The sequence below is a fragment of the Poecilia formosa genome, unplaced genomic scaffold, assembly GCF_000485575.1.
Source record: "Poecilia formosa unplaced genomic scaffold, Poecilia_formosa-5.1.2 Scaffold205, whole genome shotgun sequence".
NCBI classification, from domain to species: Eukaryota; Metazoa; Chordata; class Actinopteri; order Cyprinodontiformes; family Poeciliidae; genus Poecilia; species Poecilia formosa.
Window position 1 is genome coordinate 103,440 of NW_006800144.1, and position 13,234 is coordinate 116,673.

The window sequence follows — 13,234 nt, forward strand, 5'->3', positions numbered from 1 at the left end:
GTCTTTCTGTGTGCAGTTTGCATGTTCTCCCTGTGCATCTCTAGATACTCTGGCTTCCTCCCACATCCAAAAACATGACTGCCCAGTCAGGTCATTACTCCAAATCGCCCCTAGGCATGAGTGTGTGCATGGCTGTCTTTCCTGTGGGCCTCTGTGTTGCCATGTAACCGGTCCAGCATGTAACCTCGCTTCTTGATCCCTGGAGACTGACGCCAGTCTCCTTGTGATCCTGCTACGGCAAACAAGTATAGACAATTGATGGAAGGGTGGATATTTATACATTTGAATTTGTGTTTTGATGAGGTTTGAATGTCAGGTTAAAACATTTTGAGAAAAATCTTGTGTGAAGTTCATAAACACGCTTTCATTATTAAACTAAAGTAAATTATATATTAAGTAACAGGAGTACCGCTATTGCGGTTTTCTCACTGATCGCTGATTGATTATCGATCTTTGAAAAGCCTATCAAGCCGATTCCGATTTTTCCTGATAACAATTTTGTTGTCTGAAATGTCGCTAAGTATAGCAAGAAAGTTGGCAGGAATTGGGTGACTATTGATAACTACAAATGTGCAGACATGACCCGGTGGGCCGGTGTGTCCGTCAAACGTCTCTCACATGAGAGCAGAAGGACAGTTGGTGGTTGATTTTTATACCTTTGCTGAGGTAGATAAGACAATAATAATAATCAATTTTACTTAAAAAATACCTTAATATCTTCAATTGAAATCTCAAGGGGCTCAGAGATCGGCTTCACATCTAAGTATCGGCTGATCACAGATTCCCCAAAATTAAGAAAATCAGCGCCGGTATATCGGTTGGCCGATAATATCGGCGTACTCCTAATAAATATTATAATTTCTTCAATAAGACTAAACAGATTGTAGTCCAGATAAAAAAAAACTCAACGTGCAACTGAAACATCACATGGAACAGGACAAAGTGTTAACTCTGGCTGACCAAACTGTTCACCGAGATGATAATTTGACGTCCTAATTTCACCCGTGAATTTTACTGATATGAGTGAGGCAGCAGAGTCTCCGCCATTACTCTGCTCCCTCCTGGGGGCTCATCTTCCAGAGAGAAGGTCTAAGAGCATGGATTGGCCTTGGGCTTCTCATCTCAGTTTTATTGCTCTCCTCCTTTCATCCCTCTGTTCGCTCTCTTCCTCTCTGTTGCTGTCAGCTCGTTAAAGTGAGTGAGAACCTGTCATCTTTGTCTTCTGAATGGCCGACCATAAAGATGATGAGTGAACTTGGGAGTTTTGAAGCCGTACCCTTTCACCCGCCTTGGTGATGATGTCCCGGGATTAGAGGCAGTGAATTGGCGTCTGGATGACGCTGGTTATCTAAAACTGTGCCATATAAATGGAGGGGTAATTTTGTAACATTACTTCCACCCCTCTCCCCCAATTTCTCCAACAGTAATGTGCAACATACGAGGTTCTGTGATACTTTTAAGAAGCAAAAACGGAGAAAACAGAAGAACACTGAGCTTTTGATGATAATGGGACAAAGTAGGATTTGAAAAAAAAAAGAGTCATTAGTATTACATTTGTGTGTTTGTTTTGATTATTTATTGTAAAAATAGACTTTCGTAGAGACTTTCATCTTGAAAATTCTCACTTTCCATCTTCTCATCTAGCATGTTCACACACTCTTTCTTGCTTAGTCATTCTCTTTCTTCAATGATCCTTTTAAAAAATATATTACCTTTTACTCTCCCTTTACAACTCATGAACCTTATGCCATTTGAAATTAATGAATCACCCAATGACATTTCATCTTCTTTTGAGTTCAGGTTTACCTTCGTCGCTTCATTATCTTTGTCGTCTCACTCCAATTATGCTGCCTTTTATCTTGGTCAAATCTCACACGTCATTTCAAAGGTATGTTACTGATGTAGCTCAGCAGCGTCTAATCAGACTGAAGTTGAGGGAAGTAAAGGCCTGAGGGGCTCAGTAGCATTTATTTACAGATCCTGAATTTGTAGTCAGAAGTTTGCATACGCCAATCCTAGTCCTGGATGTTGCAATAAGGTCAGGCTCTTAAAAGGTGCATTTGAGTCACTTCAAAACATAAAACGTGGTTTGAAAAAGTGGAAGCCGGACTCATCCTTTCAACTAATGTTATTTTAATGCATAAGCCAAAAAAGCTGATGCACTGCAAGAACACAAAATCTTACCAAATATATATATATATTTTTTGTCTAGTTTCTAGAGCAAATATCTTAGCACACTTAAAGTAAGCAAGCGATATTAAAAACCTCTCATGAAATACTCTGCCAGTGGAACTAGTACGTTTTCAAACCTAACTATTGTTGCGCAACAACGTTTTACGTCATTTGGGTTTAATACTCATACAGAACTCCACTCGTTCTCAAGAACTTTGATTAAGCAAGATAGACTAAATTGTTCTTAGAGTTTTCACTTTTCCTGGCTTTTATATTCTTTGGCCAACTTTTGCTGTTCTTAAATGTGCAGCATAAATAAAAGTATAAATCTGACACTGACATCCATCGATTTTCTATATTCTTACAGGCAGATTGTTGCCCGTGTTCAGTCGTTTGGAGAGAGGGAAGCTTCACACCACGGCTCCCGGTCAACCACAAGACAGAGAAACAACCATGAAACAAACAAACATTACTCCGAAAGGCAATTTAGATGCCAATATGCAAACTTATACACAGAAGCCTCTGCTTGGATTACAGAAAAACCACGATAACCAATTCTTGTTTTAAAACGTCATTCAAATGGTTTTGTATTCAAAATCCCAAAATGTGTACGACATTCACCCCGCTGATTAGCTCACAGTATGCAAACTTCTGACTGGCACTGTAAAGTCAAAATCCATCTTCTGCTGCTCTTAAAACGCTTACGGTTGCTGCAAGGCTTCAACTAGAGGATACGTTTAATTAAATACTGCTTTAATTGAATTTAGCTTCCATTCGTCCTCACTAACCACTAACATGGCATCGCTGTAGCAGCTGAACAGTTGAATGTCAGCTAAAATTGTTTTCTGATTATAGTGCGCGTAGTGAGAACTTGCAAAGTCAGATTTCATTTATTTCTCTATTACGCTCGGTGTAATTGTAAATTCGCATCAATGCAAGCCCCCCACTCCCCTCTCTCCAGAGGAACAAATGATGTACATAACGGTCGTAGTTAGCGGTGATCATAATTTCAGCCGATTTCAGCCTGTTGTCGTTTTGCTGTCTGAGACCCACAGAAACACAAAGTGGTTTTATTCTGGCTCATCCAAGCAACAAAGATAAAACTCGTCTTCCAGCTTTAAAACTTTACGACGACAAATAAGTTTACATAGACATCCGGAAGTTACTCGTACACTCATGAACTTACTGTACTTTTTTGTGACCCTCAAATTGCACATGGCCTGTTATTTGACCTTAATAAAGGATATGTAAATGATGTTTTCACCACTTGTTCACATGTGCAGATCAGACGATTCAATTCATTCTCCACCAGTGATCTGTTGGTGTTTGATGCTGGTTGGAAATGAATAAAATCAGCCTGAACTAAAGATCACATACCTTGGCCCCACTTTATACTGACAATCCATAAAACATGTCGTCTGTTTGCTGTCAGGTTGCGTCGTGGTAATGTTGGGTCATGGTCTGTTGTTGGTAAAACCGCTTAGTAATTAAGTAAACACTTATGTGTTTGTCACATGTAATACCACAGAGATAATCCCGATCTCTTTGTTAAATGTCCTTCCTCTGTTTAAAGATGTTCACAGACTGATAATCCTCAATGGAATATTTAATAAGCAGCAGAAAACACTTCAGGAAGCTTCTGTTGCTACTTCAGACTGCGTGGCTCTGTTTCAATATTTACAAAAAAGTGTCTCTGTTACAGTTTATGGCGTTACTTTATTAAAAGGGATACTGTCGGGTGGTCATTTTCCATGGTCTGCAGCTGCATGATATTAAGTGTATTAGAGCGTGTTTTGTCAGAAAACATATTTTTAAAAGGAAATTAGGAATAAAACCGCAACAGACGAATTGTTACTCATAAGATCAACCGAGCTACATTTGCAGGCATACTGTTGCCATAGAGATATAGCTATAAACCATTTTTGTTAGGCTTGTTAATTTTTATGCATTTACCAACAGACTGCATCATAAAATGTTGCTTGGTGACATATTTAAATGGGGATAATTTTGCACTTGTGGATTTAATGAAATCATAAGCTTGAAATGCACCAAGTTGTCCAGCTGTGTAATGAATCATTATATTGATTATTACTTAGAAGGAGAGAAAAAAACTTCTCAGAAAGGAAAAATGCTTGAAAATGTAAACATTTTTAATTTATGCATCACTAAAACCACACCTGGATTTTCAAATTAGTACATTATTGGAGTTTTTTTTTTTTTTTTCCAGACGTCTGAAAACATTAATGTGCTTCAAGAATTTGTTTTCCATCAAAATCAAAAATGTCCAGTTGATGGTCGCACTGTTGAGGGTGAGCAACAAAACAAGATGGATGTCCACACGATGTTGTTCCGAAGGATATTGGTGGAAAATTAAGTGGAAGGAAAACGATTGCAGAAAAAGTTGCAGAGACAACAAGGACAACAGCAGCCAAGGCCAAGCAAGTTAGAGAGAAGAGTTTAAGAAAAATCCTCAATGTGTGGACTTAAGTCAGAGTACTGAACTAAACCACAGTTAAAGTCAGATGAAAACAAATTCACCATTTCATTTGGAAGTATGAAGCTACAGAATCCAACATGCGAGGAGGATTAGTGAAGGTTTGTCACCTGCGTTCGATCAAATTTAAAGTCGGAAGAGCCATCTGGGATGATATTTTAGAGCTTTCATGCTGATAACCTTCAAGACGGTAACACCATTTTCCTCTGGAAGTTGGCACTTCCTAGGCAGCATTCAGCTTCTATGCGCCACAATTCTGGAACAAACTTCCAGAAAACTGCAAAACTGCTGAAACATCAAGCCTTAAAACCCACCTGCTTAGAGTTGCCCCTGATTAGCAGTCAGTGGAACATTGATCGGCACATTTGATGTGTGTTTGCTTGATGACTTTGATGGTGGCATTTGACAAAATGTAATGTTTACTGCTGGTTTCATAATTGATGACCGTACGATGTTTTTACGGTGTAAAGCACTTTGAACTGCTTTGTCGCTGGAATCTGCTACACAAATAAACCCGACTCACACTGCCAAATTGCGGTTTGTAATTACCGCAATTAAGGAAAGAAGGAACTTGACAAAGTACTGAGCGCATACTGTACAGTCGGTACTGTTCAAGGGTCTGACATTTGTAAATAAAACTCCCCTCTTCATGGTGCAACAGTATAAATGATTGAAATACACCTCTGTCTTATTGGGTTTTACTTTTGGACTCGAGTTACCAACATTGTTTATTTTTAGGTTATGTTCAAATTTATTGAGATGCTCCTGTATTTGTTTCAGCACAGGAATAAAGGAACGATCCCAGCCGTCCTGTTAGCTGACTTACAATTGATCGTCCAATTAAATCATTCTAAGCAACAACATAAACGGAGAAAAGTTATTTTTCGTGAAGGAGACAGTAATATTAAATAATATTTTTTTTCTTTTCTGCTCCGTCTGAAGTCCTGAATAATACACTCTCCAACATGACTAAATAATATCCCCCAAGGTCAGAACAACAGTTCACCATTTTTCCCTGCAAACCTAGAAACATTTAAAACTGTGTGGATTTTACATAAAAATGCAGAAGGTCCAAGCTCGCCTCAAACCATGTGGTGAGTTTTAAACACAACCAGGGCTGACAGTTTGCAGTGGGCTGCGAAAGCGCTGGAATACGTTGGCAGCAATGATTGAGTGTCAGAAACATTCGTGCCTTCTGCTGAAGCAGACATCTGAGATAGGAAAAAAAAAATGAATCTGAAAACTGTGCAGACCAAAAAGCCTGAGGTTGGAAAATATAATTTTTTTTTTTTTCAAATGGGAAAGATGAAGCAGCTCTGATTTTGTACGAACCTTTTTCTTATTTATTACTCTCCATCTTTAACCTCTGAGCATTTTTGTCCATTACAATGCTTTTTGGGTTTTGTATAGTTTACCAATGCAATATTAATATGATCCCTTTTTTAATATTCATTAAAAGAAAGACGAAGCTCGTCTTGGGTGTGCTGCTCATGCCAGAGTGATTAATGCATGCACACTGGCTACGATTGAAGTGCAGGATGCCGTCCCACATCAGTGCATGACCAAGCAAATAAGCACCACGAGGTGGTGGTGTGGTTGTGTTTGTTGTGAAAACGCACAAAACCCAAGAATAAGTAAGAGATGAAGTAAAATATGACTGAACCACATCAAAGAACACAGAGAAATGAACTGCAGTAGATAATAACAGAATGAACACAAAATTAAACCAAAACCCAATCACCCATTGATCAGGACAAATAACAGAAATCACTACAAGCTGTATTGATCAACATCGTTGCTGCGATGTCAAAACCTTCACTGACGAGAAAACAGTCAAAACAAAAAGATTGTTTTATTCATGTAGGGAAATGTATGAGTAACTCTGAACAGAAATATTGCAGTAATGTTTACATAGAGGAACATTTGAAGTGGCTCTTCATCTGAACAGCTAAAATTAATAAAAACGAGGGAATTTGGTTCTACAAGTGAGCCTTTCTAAATTGTATTGTAATATTTTGAATATCTCCATAGCTGTTTGAGTGTTAGTTGCTTAAGACGTGTGGATATACAGACCATATAACAGAAACTACATGTCTTATCAGCATTTGCAGCATTTCATCTTTCGAAGCCTCGCAGAGCCCCGAGATCACAGGCATGTTGCTGATTAATGTGGAAAGAAAATGATGCTCATTCATCTTTCGCCCCGTCTTATTCTCCCCTCCCTTACTTTATTAATGGCTGTAATCAACCCCAAATAAATAATTTCTGTGCTAAGCACATGAATCTTGCTTTCCTACCTGTGGCAAAGTCATAAGTTGAACTGGAACATGCTTTGTGGTGCAGTTTCCACCATTGTCTCAGGTGTTTCTCTTCTCTACCATTTCAAACCTCTGTCCTCGTTTGTTTTTTTGTTTTTTTTTAGTAGTCTAAAAAACACCTTAAGGTGACATGAAGGGTTGGTGTGGAGCAGCGGAGGGCCTGCTCTGCTCTTTGGCAGGTAAAAACACGTCAAATCATGCAGTGACCCTCTTGTTTCCTGCTGTTGCATCATTGACATGCTGGCTGTTGTTCACTTTGAAAAGGCCAAAACGACTTTTCTTTTGCCTTCTTTTTTTTTTCTCAAGGTGTGAAGGCCCTGTGTGTTTATGAGTCGTGTGTTTTTTATTTTTTATTTTTTGTCTTTCACTGGGATGTTTTCATGCATCAGTCTTTGTTTTATTTGGTTGTGTTGATTTGTTTTTTTAAGTTTTGGTTTCTGCGAGAAGCGCCTGCTGCGCTCTTTTGTAGGGCTGCCTCGTTATGTTTGCCTCTTTGCTTTCGAGAGTCTAATTTCCAGAGCTGCGTTCATTTCATCACCAGCCACCTTAGTAAAGATGGTGGTACGCAAATGTTGCTTGTTGTTTTGTCCGGTCCCTATTAGTTGGATCAAGCTCTGTTTTTGTGTTTCGCTCAGATTTCTTTAACAACAATCTAGCTTAACTTTTGGAGAAAAGTTTTTGGACTTCAGAGGAAATTGGCTTGGACATTAAATGTTATGGTATATTTTTCATCCCTAGAAGAAAATATAATCAGTCTTATATTAAATTTTGCATAACGTTATGCAAGTTAAGTAGGGGTGATGATGGCTCTTGAGGTAGGAGTTTGTCCTGTAACTCATGGGTTGCTGGTTTGAACCTCCGTTTTTATTTTGTAGCATGTGAATTACGATAGACTGAACAAAATTATTTTAGCTCAACACTCTTTTGGGATCATTTGTATTTTTTAATCTGACCTTGTGTGTGCTTTTAAAATTATTTTTTTGTGTGTGTGGTTTCGGGAACTGATGGTCTAACGGGACAACTCCCCTATTTCCCCGCTGTCTGATTGTGACATTTTCACTAAGAAAAACTGTCACCATGGCAGGACAGTATAAAATGAGCCATATGACCTGGAATAAAGACCAAAAGAAGCTATTTTTTCTCCTTCACCAATCATAACCAGGAGGAAGATCTGTCAATCGTGCTTGTGTATGCGCTCCTCAATATGCTAAAGGCAAGGAAACAACTTAACTTTACAGAAAAACTATTTATCCGCCGTCATCGGTGGCTGAAGTGTCATTTATGTCAGAAGTGGTAAACTAGCCTAGCAGAGAGCAGGGGGAAGGGTCTGAGCAACGTGTATACAGGCATGACTGAGAGCGCCAAGACCATCCTCATGGCTCCAATTGGTTGTTTCTGTTTCAAATTATGCTGTCAGAACATACGGACAAATCTTTAAAAAAATCTGTTAAAAAAATAAACAACTAATAATCATTAAATTAAAAAGTTACATACTGTACCTTTAAGAGTAGTAAAAGACTCAGATTGGTATCTGGGAGCAAAATCCTAATCTGGACATTCTTAGATTGTAGATTATAATTTATATATGGAATATGATTGAATGAGGACAGAAACTGTATTAGTGAAATTAGAGATAACACAGTCGGTATTCTAATAAATTATTGCTATGTAAGCTGTATGTCCATGTTTGGCCATTTTCTTTTTTTTCTTTAAAGAAAAACACAGACTGCTGAGGGAATTGGGCAGCAGTCACACCGTGCCTCCTCTCCTTTGGTATTCACCGCCAATGTACAAAAGCAAGCACTTGCGGGCATTTCATCTATCCGTGCTACTAATTGAAATGGTCCAGTATCTCTTGTACAAGCTAAAGAAAGTTGGTCCTCTGGTGGGTTTCAAGTCATGAATGCTAATAAGGTGGAACTTCTCTCTCCTCCGAGCGCGTGAGGTTTTCTGGGGAGGAGAAATCGCCGTCTTTCTTTGAGGATTTTTTTGAACCTCCCTTTGAGAGCGTCGATGGCGAATGGAGAACATGTGCGGTTCCTCCTGTCTTTCAGTGCGTTTGTGTTAATTCTGGTGCTGAGTCAGCACAAGAGCAACAGGGAAAAGGGGGGGAAAGCAGCGGGATGAGATCAAGAAGCCAAGGGGATTTCTGGTGCCTGAAAGATGAAACTCCACAAGAGGATTCATCTTGTCCTATTTTATACAGTCAGCCAGTTACTGAAATTTTCCACAGCGCTTAGGTTTGACGATGTTTGCACATTGCAGCTCGCTATTGATGAAACAGTTTCTTGCGTGCCTGGTTTTGACTGAAATGCAGGCTGAAGTGCGGCTATGCGAGTGCATAAGTTTTGCTTCCTTGCAAATATGAATTCAAATCTATTCTGTTAAAGTTAAAACAGAATCTCAATAAGCCACAACTAGTGAAACACGGTCGACTGAAGCCGACTGCCAGGCCCAATACTTTTAAAAAACAGACTAGCTCTAGTGTCTGCAGAGGAAGCACATAATGCTTAAGGCACACACACAAGAGCTGGAATACTTTTCTTGCAGAGAGAAGAGGCTTTAGCGAGTAGTGAGCTATAAGGGACTTCAAACCTTGGGAAAGAGAAATACTATATACAGTGTCTGGCCTGCCGATGGTAATAGAGCGGCTATTCATGGTTTTTCATGTTTACATCAAAATGAAAATTTCGGTTCCGGAAACAGAAAACACCATTCATGTCACCTGGCTGTCAAACTGTTATTGTAGCTTTCCTTTTCTGCGAGATTTGATGTTTATGTGTGGCCAACAGCTACAGTCTGGTTTGAGCAAAGATATGTTTTACTACAAAACAACAACAACAAACAAAACAAACATCTGTTTGAGGGCATTTTTGACATGATTATTTTGTTTATAATGATTTCTCCAACGTGTTCAGTGAGTCAAGTTTTGAAAATGTACAGCAAGTCACATCAGAACCTTAAATCTAAAAGTCTTTCGGTGAAGCAGAGAACTTTATGTCCAAGAGAGCGAAATATACACGTGTTGTTTCTAGAAATGGCCATCCGTACTACAGGTTCACTGATGCTTTGCAAAACAGTCATTGATCAGGGTTTACCATTTTTATCTTTATTTGCACAATTCACATTAGCCCTCTTGTCACGTCTAAAGCTCAAAAATATTTGGATCTACTTTTTTTTTGTTCAGAAAATGTTAAGACTTGAACTTGGGAAGGAGATTTCCCTGCACTGGTCAGAAGTCAAAGCAAAAATGAAAATGCCGACGAGGAAAATTCCCAAAGTTAAAGATACTTACATCAACACAAGTTTGCATTTTTGATGCGAAAATGTGCAACAACTACACATTTTTGCATAACGTAACAAATGTGATGACATGATACATTAAAAAGATGTAGCAAGGTCACTAAAATAAGTTTAATACACCATAGACTAGTGAAGCTTGCCTTGAAAGCATGATTTTATAAAAAGAAAAAAAAGTGAGCTGGATAGCTAATGACAATAGATAGCTTCACTGTCAAAATGGAGGGGAAAGCATTTAACTTTCAACTAGAAGAATACTTTAAATTTTAATGTTTTAACAAAAAAACACACACAAAAAAAACAACAGGTGAGCTGAACCTCATTTTGAGGGAAAACAGCATGTGAGGAGTGTGTGTGTGTGTGACAAGTGTGTCTTACCCACGGTGAGCTGACCAGTCAGTTGTCCCTGATCATTTCTAGCGTTGACCGTCACGTTTCTGTCTGACTGGAGAATCAGTGGACTGTCCTGTAGAGGGCAGGAGAGAGAGGAAAGAGGAACATCTAAATATTTACTGCCTTTACTGAAACAAGGCAGTACAGCTTCCATTAAAACGTAGGTGAAAAGTTAATTAAGCACAATGAAACATGATGTCTGCCTGGCACACATAAATAGTTGCTAAAAAGCTTCTCCTCGGACACGTTTCACAGTTTAACATGCAGTAAAATCCCCATTCTAACTATACACCATTATAAGGAGATTTAAAAAAAAAAAACGTGTATATTTTGTCCTGAGGCCTAAATTACCACAAGAACATTTAATAACTGTGTTTAAACCCATTCATTAATTTGTATGTACAGCAATGTTTGAATTATTAAACACTTGATTCCACATGTAGAGAGAGAAATTGCCAAAGGCATCATTTTTTTGGGGAAACAAAACCCCCGTCAATATCTTCCAGAAGGAAGTACAACACTCTATGAGTGATCAGCACCCCATAAACGTGACGAGCTAATAATCAAGCACATTTTTTCTGCTCAGGTTCCTTTCACTCTTCATTACATGAGATATAAACTATTACAAACAGTCAACTAGAAGTCAAAGTTTTAAGTCTTTTGTCATTTTGTTTCAAACTCCAGTCACCATCTTTACTCGAAGGTCCCACTGCAAGATTTGAGGATCACTAAAATGAAATGACATATCAATTGTTGCTCTGTAAAAATTCCATCTAAACTTTGCCTATTTAATATGGATAAGACATCCACATATTCAGTGGGAATCTGGATTGGTGTCCTTTTATTTCAACTTTGTGATCAAGTAATTCCTTAAATTACTTGAGGAATCATTTACCAGTGATTGATGACCGTTGGTAAATAGTGCTAAGTGGTACCTGGAAATCTTTATCAAACTATTACATTTTTATTTCACCAGATTCTAAGAGAGAAACTTTGACAAAGTTCATCTGTACTAAGAATTTCTGGGCTACTCGTCCAAAAATCAGGCTGAATCGTGTTTGTGTTGCAGATTGGAAGAGCAAACGACTGACCGAACTTTACCAAGGCAAAGGATTCAATGTTCTGTAAGGTCTTTTATTTGTGTACCAAATAAATTACCTTGAAATTTCTCTTTAAAAAAGACTAGTACTGCTGCTGCTGCCTGAAAGTTGAAAAGAGTCGCCTTTTTCCAAGCTTTATGTAACCTTGGCTCGCGTATGAATCCATTTCTAACCCAAATCCCCTAACAAATAATGCAAAAACTCTCAACTTTTTAAGAAAGGCCAGAAAAAAAATCAAAAATATTTGCCCATATTGGGGCAAAAATAACTTGAAATTCAGAAAATTAGGCTTATGTTTAAAATATACTGTATAAAAACATTTTACCTCTTTACCATTTGATGGTGAAGCTCGACATTAATTTTAGCCAGGGCGGAGCAAACTTTCTCCTTAAGTATTTTCTCCGTTTCTTCTTTTCTTTGGATACTGCAGTCACTTCAGTCGATATCCAATTACTTTGTAAAACAAACGGCGTTTGAAATTGTAGCCACTGCCCCCCGTTCACACCTGATTCCCTCTGTTCTGCAAACCCAACAAACTTGGGAACCAGTCTGCATTATTATTTTTTTTAAAAGTGTGTCCACAAAAAAGCCATTCGCTTTAAACCTAAATGAGATAACAGCAGCCAAGACTTTAACCTCCACTCTTCTCCACACTGATTGAGCCCGTTTTAGTTTCATGAACTACGGTCCAAAAGCTGTGCGGGTTCGCTGACCCTACTTGGTGCATCCGTCTACTTGAAGGGTTTTGTTTCGTCTTCTCCTGTTTCGTTGTGTCTGACATATTTTTTTTTTCTTTTTCATTATAATTCTCTTCTCTCCCCCCTCCTCGTTTTCCTTTTTTTAAATTACTTATTTGTTTTGACTGCATAAAATGAGCAGCTCACAGGTGACCCAATTTCCCTCTTGATTTCCCCGTACTAATATCTCGCCGGATTCCCGTCTGAATTTTAAACGAGAATAGTGTTCAATTTGAAAACTCGTTGATCCGTTGAAATTGAGAAATCCTTACTTTCCCTCGCCTTTTCCATCCTCTTCACTTTCCCTTTTCTCATACTTAGTGATGTTGTTTTGCTATGGATGAATATTTATTATTTTGCAGCCTGCTTATGCTTTTTTGTTTTAAATGTCAAACCTGTCTGGACTCTATTTTGGAGCGTCGTGGGGCGGGGGGAGGGACTTCTGCGACAAGGGTCAAAAATGCAAAAAAATGAACTGCTTGGCAAGTATATTGTGCACATGTGAGTTTGAAAAGCAAAAACAAAACCAAAAAACACAAGATGCAAATAAGCATTGACCACTAAAAGTCCAAAGGTGTGAAAGAAGTCCTGCCTGTGCGTTTATACACACACATTTGACAAAAATGAAACTATAGTGTAAAACCGCCATTGTCTTTTTAAAACTGCATGTTTCCAGTAGTGGTGTGTTGTCCTTCCAGTTTGTTAAAATTGACTCCACAA

At 38.4% G+C, this 13,234-nt stretch overlaps 1 protein-coding gene across 1 annotated transcript in view; it reads right to left on the reverse strand.

Annotated features, from left to right (window-relative positions):
• LOC103148416 (zeta-sarcoglycan-like) overlaps nucleotides 1-10,817 on the reverse strand; it is an 83,530-nt gene extending 72,713 nt beyond the window's left edge. Inside the window, exon 1 of the mRNA XM_007567178.2 lies at nucleotides 10,663-10,817. The gene's annotated coding sequence lies outside the window, so the exon portion shown is untranslated. The remainder of the gene's footprint in view (nucleotides 1-10,662) is intronic.
• Between the last annotated feature and the right edge of the window lie 2,417 nt (nucleotides 10,818-13,234).